Source organism: Giraffa tippelskirchi, chromosome 9 (assembly GCF_054371585.1).
Source record: "Giraffa tippelskirchi isolate mGirTip1 chromosome 9, T2T-mGirTip1v1.2.pri, whole genome shotgun sequence".
Lineage (NCBI taxonomy): Eukaryota > Metazoa > Chordata > Mammalia > Artiodactyla > Giraffidae > Giraffa > Giraffa tippelskirchi.
In genome coordinates, this window is record NC_137283.1 from 135,409,537 (window position 1) to 135,420,088 (window position 10,552).

The window sequence follows — 10,552 nt, forward strand, 5'->3', positions numbered from 1 at the left end:
GGGAGGTAAGGGAGAGGACTATGTTCAGAAAATAGCATGACAGGCACAGTATATTCCTGATTTGGCTCAACATATTACTTTTTGGGTTTCCTAAGCTTGATTTGGGAGGTTTATTTTCACTTTTAAGAGTATCTGTGTCTATATGGATGTACATAAGTAATTTGACATCCCAGAAGAATCTAATGGTATTATAGAATATTGACCATAATTATTTATCTGTAGTCACACTAAATAAAAGGCACTTGATAAAACATGGAGGTAATTACCCTCTTAAATTAGAAATTACATTTTTGAACTCTTGCCCATGAAAAGAAACCCCTATTTTGTTCAAGGATCAACTGTATAAATACAATCTTTTAAAATAATGTATATTTTGGTTCAGTTCTGCTGTGAGCATCTAAAAAAAGTCTAGATGTTCTAATTCATCATCTATTACAGATATTCAGTTTAGAGCAGTAGATTAATCTCACTGAGCATTCATTGGAAGAATGTTGGTCTACCTTTTCTAGAGAGGAATAATTTGCTTTTATTTTTAATTTACAAGTGCCTATATCAAGCCAAGGGCTTCCCTGGTGGCTCAGTGGTAAAGAATCCACCTGCCAATGCAAGAGAAACAGGTTCGATCCTTGGGTCAGGAAGATCCCCTGAAGAAGGAAATGACAAACCACTCCAGCATTCTTGCATGAGCAATCCCATGGACAAAGGAGCCTGGCAGGTTACAGTCCATGGGGTTGCAAAAGAGTCAGACACGACTTAGTGACTAAACAACAACAACAACATACCATATCATATCTAGCCCTATTTCAAGCACTTTACAAATCCTAATGCATTCAATCCTCGCAACCCTATGAAGTAGATACTTGTATTATCATGCCCAATTTATAGATGATAAAACCAAGGCATGGAGAGACTGAGCAAACTACCCATGGCCAAGCAGGTAGTAGGTGGCGAGCAGGCTTTGATCTTAGGCAATATGACATGAAAATCCTTGCCCTACTTCCCCTAGGAAAGCACTGTCCAGTAGAAAAATAACGTTGGCCATATATGTAATTTTAAATTCCCTAGTAGTCATACTAAACAAGTAAAAAAATAGAATTTAACTTAAATGATACCTTACATGATGCAACAGTTAAAGTGAAATGTAGTACAGTTGACCCTTAAACAACATGATTTTGAACTGTGAGGATCCATCTGTATGCAGATTTTTTTCAATAAATGCATCCTATGGTACTCTGTATTAGATATCACATTGCCAACATCCACTGAATCATAGACAAAGCACGGGAATTCTAGAAACACATCTACTTCTGCTTCATTGACTACACTAAAGTCTTTGACTGTGTGAATCACAACAAACTGGAAAATTCTTAAAAAGATGGGAATACCAAACCACCTTGCTTGCCTCCTGAGAAACCTGTATGCAGGTCAAGAGGCAAGAGTCAGAACTGGACATGGAACAATGGACAGCTTCAAAATTGGGAAAGGAGTATGTCAAGGCTGTATATTATCACCCTACTTATCCAATTTATATGCAGAGTACATCATGTGAAATGCCGGGCTGGATGAAGCACAAGTTGGAAACAAGATTGCTGGGAGAAATACCAATAACCTCAGATACACAGATGACACCACCCTAATGGCAGAAAGCGAAGAAGAACTAAAGAGCCTCTTGATGAAAGTGAAAGAGGGGAGTGAAAAAGCTGGCTTAAAACTCAACAATCAAAAAACAAAGATCATGGCATCTGGCCCCATCACTTCATAGCAAATAGATGGGGAAACAATGAAAACAGTGACAGACTTTATTTTCTTGGGCTCCAAAATCACTGTAGATAGTGACTGCAGCCATGAAATTAAAAGACACTTGCTCCTTGGAAGAAAAGCTCTGACAAACCTAGAAATCATATGTATTAAAAAGCATAAACATCACTTAATCAACAAAGGTCTGTATAGTCAAAGCTGTGGTTTTTCCAGCAGTCATGTATGAATATGAGATTTGAACTATAAAGAAGGATGAGAGCTAAGGAACTAATGGTTTTGAACTGTGGTGTTGGAAAAGACTCTTGAGAGTCCCTTAGACAGCAAGGAGATCAAACCAGTCAATCCTAAAGGAAATCAACCCTGAATATTCATTGGAAGAACTAATGCTGAAGCTGAATCTCTAATACTTTGACCACCTGATGCAAAGTACTGACTCATTTGAAAAGACGCTGATGCTGGGAAAGATTCCATGATGAGGGCAGGAGAAGAGGATGACAGAGGATGAGATGTTTGGATGGCATCACTGATTCAATGGACATCACTTTGAGCAAACTCCAGAAGATGGTGAAGGACAGGGAAGCCTAGAGTGCTATAGTCCACGGGGTCACAAAGAGCTGGAAATGACTGAGCATCTGAACAACAACCATAGTGCTACACAGTTGGAGTTGGCTGAATCTGTGGATGTGGAATCTTGGACCCAGAGGGCTGGTTCTGCAATTATATATGGATTTTCAACTGCTCAGGGAGGTTGATGCCCCTAAAACCCAAATTGTTCAAAGGTCAACTGTACATATCAAAACAGTATAATTGTGTTTCATATACATATGCTTCATACTGCTACATATGCTTCATACTGCTTCCTTTTTTAAATTTGTAATTAATTTAAATAGACATAACTGAGAACACAAAATGTGTTTGGAAGTTGGCGACGTTAAATCCAGTATGAGTGATCAGGTTGAGAGAGGATAAAGAAAGGAATTTTGTTTTTCTTGATCACTAAGTATTTAAAAATAAATCAAGAGAAAATAGATTCTACATTAAATGTGGTGGTAAATCTGCATGCATTTCTTTTATTTGTTGTTGTTTTAGTTGCTCAGTCATGTCCAACTCTTTTGCAGCTCCATTGACTACAGCCTGCTATATTCCTCTGTCTATGGGATTTCCTGGACAAGAATACTGGAGTGGGTTGCCATTTCCTTCTACAGGGGATCTCCCCAACCCAGGGACTGAACCCACATCTCCTGCATTAGCAGGAGCCTATTAATAAATTAAATTTTGCCTAGATTATTAATGCCATTTAATCTGTTTTAATAATAATAAAGGCAAACTTCCCAATGAGATCATTTACTATTAAAAGAGAAAAGTTTCTATCATTGTATGAAACAAATAACTTTATAAAGTGATGTCAATATATCCTAATTTTGATTATTCTTTTTAGTTTTTAGGGGCTTTTGTTGCTGAAAGTTTATGTAAATTGTAATTTTTACTTTTCCAATTTTTCATTACATGGAAGATTCTGTAAGATACAATAGAAAGAGTTCTAGAGTCAGCTGACTTAGACTTTAACCCAGGAAAACTGTGGTTCTGCCACTTAAAAGCAGTTTCTCTCTAAATTTGAATATTTAATCTTTGTGAGTTTCCATTTTCCTGCCCTGTAGATTGGGGACAGTAGTGCATATTGCTTTAGGCTATTAAAAACAACAAATGAAAAAAATATTTGTTAAATGCTTAGCATACTGCTTGACACATATTAAGAAGCTAATAAATGTTCATTCCTTTTCCATAGTTTTATGTACAATCTTTCATATGAATGAATCTTAATTCACCCAATGCCTCAAAATTTTATTAGCATAAATATTACTAAAATTGTTTTATGATATCATTAACCCTTAAAACCCCTACAAATACTTAATTATGTTCTTTCTGCCACTAAAAATTTCACAGTGATCAAACTGGTTCAAATGGTAAATCATTCAGAGCCTGAAGTTCTGATAATTTTCTAGAGATAGGGAAGACAGAAGTAAACAAAAGAAAGGGAGAAAGAATAAATCTTGACTAACAGTATAGTAATTATACTAGCGGCAAGACAGTGATAATTGAATTGAAGTGTTTCTGGATTAAACACTGCTGAAGGTTTTTCTCTTGTAGCCTAATAGTAATGACTGGGGACCCACTTAAGTCATATCACGATGTACGCAGTTAGGCTATTTAAAGGTTGCCATTTCATTTCCAAATTTCACTCCCTTCTGACGTCTCCTGCACTGTTCATTTGGCACTCCTGGCTCCGCTTCAGCAGATAATTTGTATGCTACATAAGCATTTAGAAAAACCCAGAGTTAAACCAGGGGTGAGAGTCATCAGTAACATTTATAGTTACTGAGATTTTCACTCTATGCCATAACCTGAGTCTGGTGCATCTTTCAAGAGAAAAAAACATTCTTTTAGTGCAATTTCTATCTTCATATTGATATGATGATTATTCCTTCAGTTAAATTCAAGCTTGACCTCAATTGTCAAACAATTTTACCAATAGATTTTTTTTCTAGATGTTAACCACACCTTTTTTTTTTTCAAAACCAGAAATTCAGCATTTAAATTATGTTTGATTGAAGGTAAATTTTTTTTAAATGCAAGAACAACCTTTCATGGACAAGAATTCGATGTGAGGAAAATTTAGACAAATGTATTGAAGGCACAGTGTAATAAAACCCTCCTTAGTTTAATAGATAAAAGAATGTTGTGGGTTTTTAATTTTTTCTTTGCAGCATTGGAATATGTGCTCTGCTCATGGAAACCAGCTGTCACGCCATTTTCCAGCACTCCCGAGGAAATAGAAACTCGCTTCTTCTCTACACGAGGGTGTGCCTGAGGCAAAGATTAGGGTGGCTGTAGAGGTTTCAGGTGGTTTTCTGTATTTGGGGGAGGGTCATGGAAACACCTTTCTTTGCACTTCTTTTCTCCAAATTGGACATCGCCTGAAATTGGCACATTCAGCAGCAATGTGGGGTGAGGTATGTACAAGGCACTATTTCCCTCTAAGGCAAATGCCTTCACTGCTGGCAAACCGTCAGAATTTGCAAGCTCAGCCGGCACCTTTGACCCGACCATGCAGCTGACAGCACAGTTGGCAGCTGGTAGCTTCCATTTATCCTAGGTCAGCTCCTGAGGCATCAACATAAAATGAAATCAAGATTTAGGCAGTAAGTTCAGAAATAAAAATGGAATGCCCAAGAGTTTGCTTCAGGCTGCTGAGGTTGAAAACCATTTATTAAAGCTCATGAAGCCGGGAAAGTCAAATACATAAGAGCAGCTGCTCAGGATAAAAAATGGGCCATTGGATGCTTGACTGATGATCCAGAGAAAGCCAGTGCTTTAAGGACAGTCAAGCTGCCAATTGCTTAACATGTAATTGAGAATGCCATGCATTTCACTGGGTGGAGACTGTCACCTTTACATCCTCAGAGCCCAGCACTGTGCCTGGTAGCTGGTGCTCAGTCAGTGAATATTAGGGTAATTAGTGTCGTGAATGAAGTTTGTGACTGCAGACTGCCATTAGTGGCAGAATGCTTATTAATCTTGCCATGGTTCTATAGACCAATTCTGTGGCTTAATTCATTAACTTTGAAATTACGATCACTGGTATTTCATTAATAAAGTAATACTGTTGCTTCTAAAATACATATTCAGATATATACGTACATGTGCATTTTTCCACCGACTAGTTGGCAGAAAGTGAAGAAGAACTAAACAGCCTCTTGATGAAGGTGAAAGAGGAGAGTGAAAAAGTTGGCTTAAAGCTCAACGTTCAGAAAACTAAGATCATGGCATCTGATCTCGTCACTTCATGGCAAATAGATGGGGAAACACTGGAAACAGTGTCAGACTTTATTTTGGGGGGCTCCAAAATCACTGCTGATGGTGATTGCAGCCATGAAATTAAAAGACGCTTACTCCTTGGAAGGAAGGTTATGACCAACCTAGATAGCATATTTAAAAGCAAAGACATTACTTTGCCAACAAAGGTCTATCTAGTCAAGGCTATGGTTTTTCCAGTGGTCATGTATGGATGTGAGAGTTGGACAGTGAAGAAAGCTGAGCGCCGAAGAATTGATGCTTTTGAACTGTGGTGTTGGAGAAGACTCTTGAGAGTCCCTTGGACTGCAAAGAGATCCAACCAGTCCATCCTAAAGGAGATCAGTCCTGGTTGTTCACTGGAAGGACTGATGTTGAAGCTGAAACTCCAATACTTTGGTCACCTCATGCGAAGAGTTGACTCATTGGAAAAGACCCTAATGCTGGGAAGGATTGAGGGCAGGAGGAGAAGGGAACAACAGAGGATGAGATGGTTGGATGGCATCACTGACTCGATGGACATGGGTTTGGGTAAACTCCAGGAGTTGATGATGGACAGGGAGGCCCCGTGCTGTGATTTATGGGGTCGCAAAGAGTTGGACATGACTGAGCGACTGAACTGAACTGAACTGAGTAATCAGACCAGGAGAAAAGTTAGCTAAATATATAATACAAATGCATTTAAAGACTGTATGTGTTTGTGTTTATAGATAATTATTTTTTTCTAGTTCATGTATCTAAAGGATGAAATTTCCAAGTCATATTTTCTATAACGAATGGGATGAGGAAGAGGAATTAACATTTTTCTTCCTTTCCTACTGTGTAGTAGTTTTATTTGAGCTCTGTGCTTTACAGAAATTCTTTCACTTTGGCTCACACTGACCACTTCAAGGGAAAAATCAATGCCCTTTTGTAGGTGAGGATTCTGAGCTTCAGAGAAAAATATCAGTTTTACATAGTGAAGAATTTGTTGAGTTAAGATGAAACTACAGGTATCTTTGATGTTAAAGTTTGTGGGTTTTTCTCTTTACCTAAATCTTAAAATGTCATCAGCTACAAAGCATTAGGAGTAGATACTGTGAAAATGGAGATATTCTTTAAGAACTTTATGTTAAAATAAGTATAGGAAGATTATTTATTTTCCCATGTACTAGAAAAGATCACTTGGCAAAATATAATGGATTCAAAAGATCCTGCTCAAGAGATGCAAAATATACAAAAATATATACTAATTGGTAATAAACTTAGTAAGAAAAACTCATGTACACAATCTACAAAGCTTTACTGAAAAGGAAAATATGAAACAATAAAAGGAGAGATATATTTTGTTTAAGGATGGGGAATTTTAAACATCATAAAGTTGTCACTTCTCCCACATATTAATGTATACATTTAATGAAATTCTAATCCAACATCCACAAGTACTTACTTAAAAATTTGACCATTACTTCAAAAATTAATCTAGAAAAATGAATGACAGAAAGGAGGCAAAATATTTTTAAAATAAGAATTATGAGGCCCATGTACATCATCAGATATTAAAATAAATTATAAATCATATGACTTAGAACAGTGTGTTACTGCCATTAGAATCTACATTAGATCATTGGAAACATAAATAGATTAGATGATAAATACATAAATAGATGTGTATGTATAAAATGAATATGATAAAGATGGAATTTCAAATCAGTGAGGAAATAACGCATTATCCAAGTAACAGCAACAGCTAATTGGTTAAAAATGCAAAAATGAATTAGACAGCTTAATAAAAAGCTATTAGAAAGCGTATTGTATCCATATGGTTTTTAGAGTTAAATATAATAACTTTTAGATGAATAATCAGATGATTTTGGAATGGAGTGAAAAGACTGAACAAATAAAAGTAAACATAGGAAATTTTGGGTGGAAAAACAGTATAAATAAGGTCAAAGAGTTAATAACAAACTATTTATAAAAGGTATACAATGTTCATCGCAGCACTGTTTACAATAGCCAGGACATGGAAGCAACCTAGATGTCCATCAGCAGACGAATGGATAAGGAAGCTGTGGTACATATACACAATGGAATATTACTCAGCCATTAAAAAAAATACATTTGAATCGGTTCTACTGAGATGGATGAAACTGGAGCCCATTATACAGAGTGAAGTAAGCCAGAAAGAAAAACAACAATACAGTATACTAATGCATATATATGGAATTTGAAAGATGGTAACGATAACCCTATATGCGAGACAGAATAAGAGACACAGATGCATAGAACAATTTTATGGACTTTGAGGGAGAAGGTGAGGGTGGGACGTTCTGGGAGAATAGCATTGAAACATGTATATTATCATATGTGAAACAGAGCACCATTCCATGTTCGATGCATGAGACAAAGGCTCAGGGCCGGGGCAATGGGATGACCCAGAGGGATGGGATGGGGAGGGAGGTGGGAGGGGGGTCCAGGAAGGGGAACACATGTAAACTCATGGCTGATTCATGTCAATGTATGGCAAAAACTATTACAATATTGTAAAGTAATTAGCCCCCAACTAAAATAAATAAATTTATTAAAAAAAAAAAAGGTATAGCACATCACAGAAATATTGTTATTATCTTTGGTTTTATAAAAACTTCATTTTAAATAAAAAGAATGAACACTGCAACAGATTAAAGAGCCATGAGCAGGCAAGTCACAAAAACTACATGACCAATAAATTTATAAATCAATTTTTAAATTCCCTAGGGATCCAAAACATGCAAATTAAAAGAAGACATCATTTCTTGCCAACCAAATTTAAATGCTAGGGGATATCTTTCTTGCATTTCAAGAAAGTTTGTTCTAGAACTCACCTCCCCTTCTACAGCTGCCATAGGTCAGGCTTGGGAGCACTGTCTCTCATTCAGCATTTGCTGGTCACCATTTTTTGACATTGAGTACCTCAGATACCAGATGCCTCCTCAGAGTTTCTTGGGTGAAAGAGGAGATACGGCTTGTTGTCTTCTTCTGATACCTCCTGTTGGAGGAATACTTGCACCATCCTCTTTATTCCCCAGAGGCTTACTAAATTTTATTTGAACCCCTTTTCATGGATCCCCAGCTCTCTGTTGGCCTAAGGTATGATTTTAATAAAAGAATTGGCCTGAGAAATATGTCCTGGCATCAGAGTCCTTGTGGCACTCAGAATCTGGAATAGCAACTCCCTTTAAATGCTTATGTCTTTCTTGGAGGTCAAACTCCCTTATTGGGATTTTCTTTCAGGTTTCTTGCAAGTAATCTCAGGTGAATCTCAAAGACTCCAGTCTGTCTGATTTACCTTTGGAGATAAGTTTAGACAACTCCCATTTTTTGTATTATACACCCAAAGTTGAGTTGATTTTTTTCTTAGCTATGTTTTTAGGATTTTTTAAAATTTCTCTTTTGAACTAGTATTAGTTCTATAATTTTGTTACGTATTTTTTGAGTAAATATGATATGTATGGGAAAATACAAGTTTTATTTTATGAATTTATAGTTTAAGATGTTTATTCCTTAGGTAAAACCATTTCCTTGAGCTAAAGATCAAGTCTACATTTTATTTCATTCCAGAAAGCCTAAGTAACATGCACAGATATTTTAATTAAGTAAATAAAAATTTGAAAGTAGGGCCTTAGCTTGTTTTTAAATGCCTCTAGTTTTGTTAACTTATCCTAACTTTTTACATTTAAACTATGGCCATGACTGCAGCGTATAAAGTCACAGCTTGACCCTGGCATTGGATAAATCCCTTTAAGGATTTCTTTCAAAATAGAATATATGCCATGTTCACTACCATAATGCTTCCCACAAAATCTGTAAAGGAGATTTAAGGAAATGTTTCTAATTTTCAAAGTGTCTCCTAAAAGTTGCTTTGGACAGGGAAAAGAGCTAGGACCATAAATTTTTTAAAGGTATTTATGGGCAACTACTAATTTGTCCTAAGTTTACATTTCATATCTTGAAGATCTATTAGAATGACAAAATTCTTGACATACACTGTAATACTTATACTTTAAAAAACTTTTCACGCGAGCTGGTATTTATTTACTCCTTATAATTTGATTTTTGATTTTAGACTTCCCTAAGAGCAACAATTATGGACTTTTTTTTAAAAAAAATATTTCTTCCAGGTACTTAGCTGTAAACTTAGTATTAAAGGTTGTTAAATAAATAAATCAATTGTATATTTATTGCCATTTATTATTTGCAATATTCAATAAGAAGTAGAAGTCATTTAAAAGAAAAATAAGTCTAATGCATTATATCTACCTCCCAATCTTCTTGAGGAAACAATACAAACACATGCATAAAAGATTACCTATAAGGCAACACTTGATGTCAAAGAAGTGGAGCTGCTGATATTGATTTAAACAAATAAGTATCCATATTGAGGAGCAAAAATGCTGCTGATGATGCCTGACACGTATTAGATGCTTAAAAGTCATTGTTTGAATGAATACATTTTTAAACTGTTTATCCAGTAAGTACTCACTCCAGGTCCCTTATCACACGACAACCCTTAAAGAAGACATGATTAACACCACTTCTCAGAGGAGAAAACTGGTGAACAGGGAAGCTCCTCTAATATTCAGCGCAGTGGAGGGTAGAGGGTAGAGTGGAGGGTAGAGGGTAGAGTAGAGGGTTTCATATCCACAACTGTTTAACTCCGTGATCTATATTTCCCTACCCCATTACACTGCTTCTTGCAGAGGTAATTTTTATATTGTGGCCACTTCGAAACTGTGGATCTCCATTGTCAATATGTTTATTCAACAAGCCATTCTTGAAACTATTACTACTGAACACTCACTGAGTAAAACTGGACAATTTCCTTACGAAGCTCAAAGACTAATCAAAAGATAACAATAAAAAACCCTCACAAAATAAATGTAAAATTGAAATTCTAATCATATCAGAAAGAAGATATACACTG

General features: G+C 36.1%; 1 long non-coding RNA gene across 1 annotated transcript in view; it reads left to right on the forward strand.

Moving 5' to 3' along the window:
- Positions 1–8,184, forward strand: part of LOC145521749 (uncharacterized) — a 187,214-nt gene extending 179,030 nt beyond the window's left edge. The window contains exon 4 of the long non-coding RNA XR_014065661.1: positions 4,524–8,184. This is a non-coding gene — a long non-coding RNA (uncharacterized LOC145521749). The remainder of the gene's footprint in view (positions 1–4,523) is intronic.
- Positions 8,185–10,552: the final 2,368 nt, after the last annotated feature.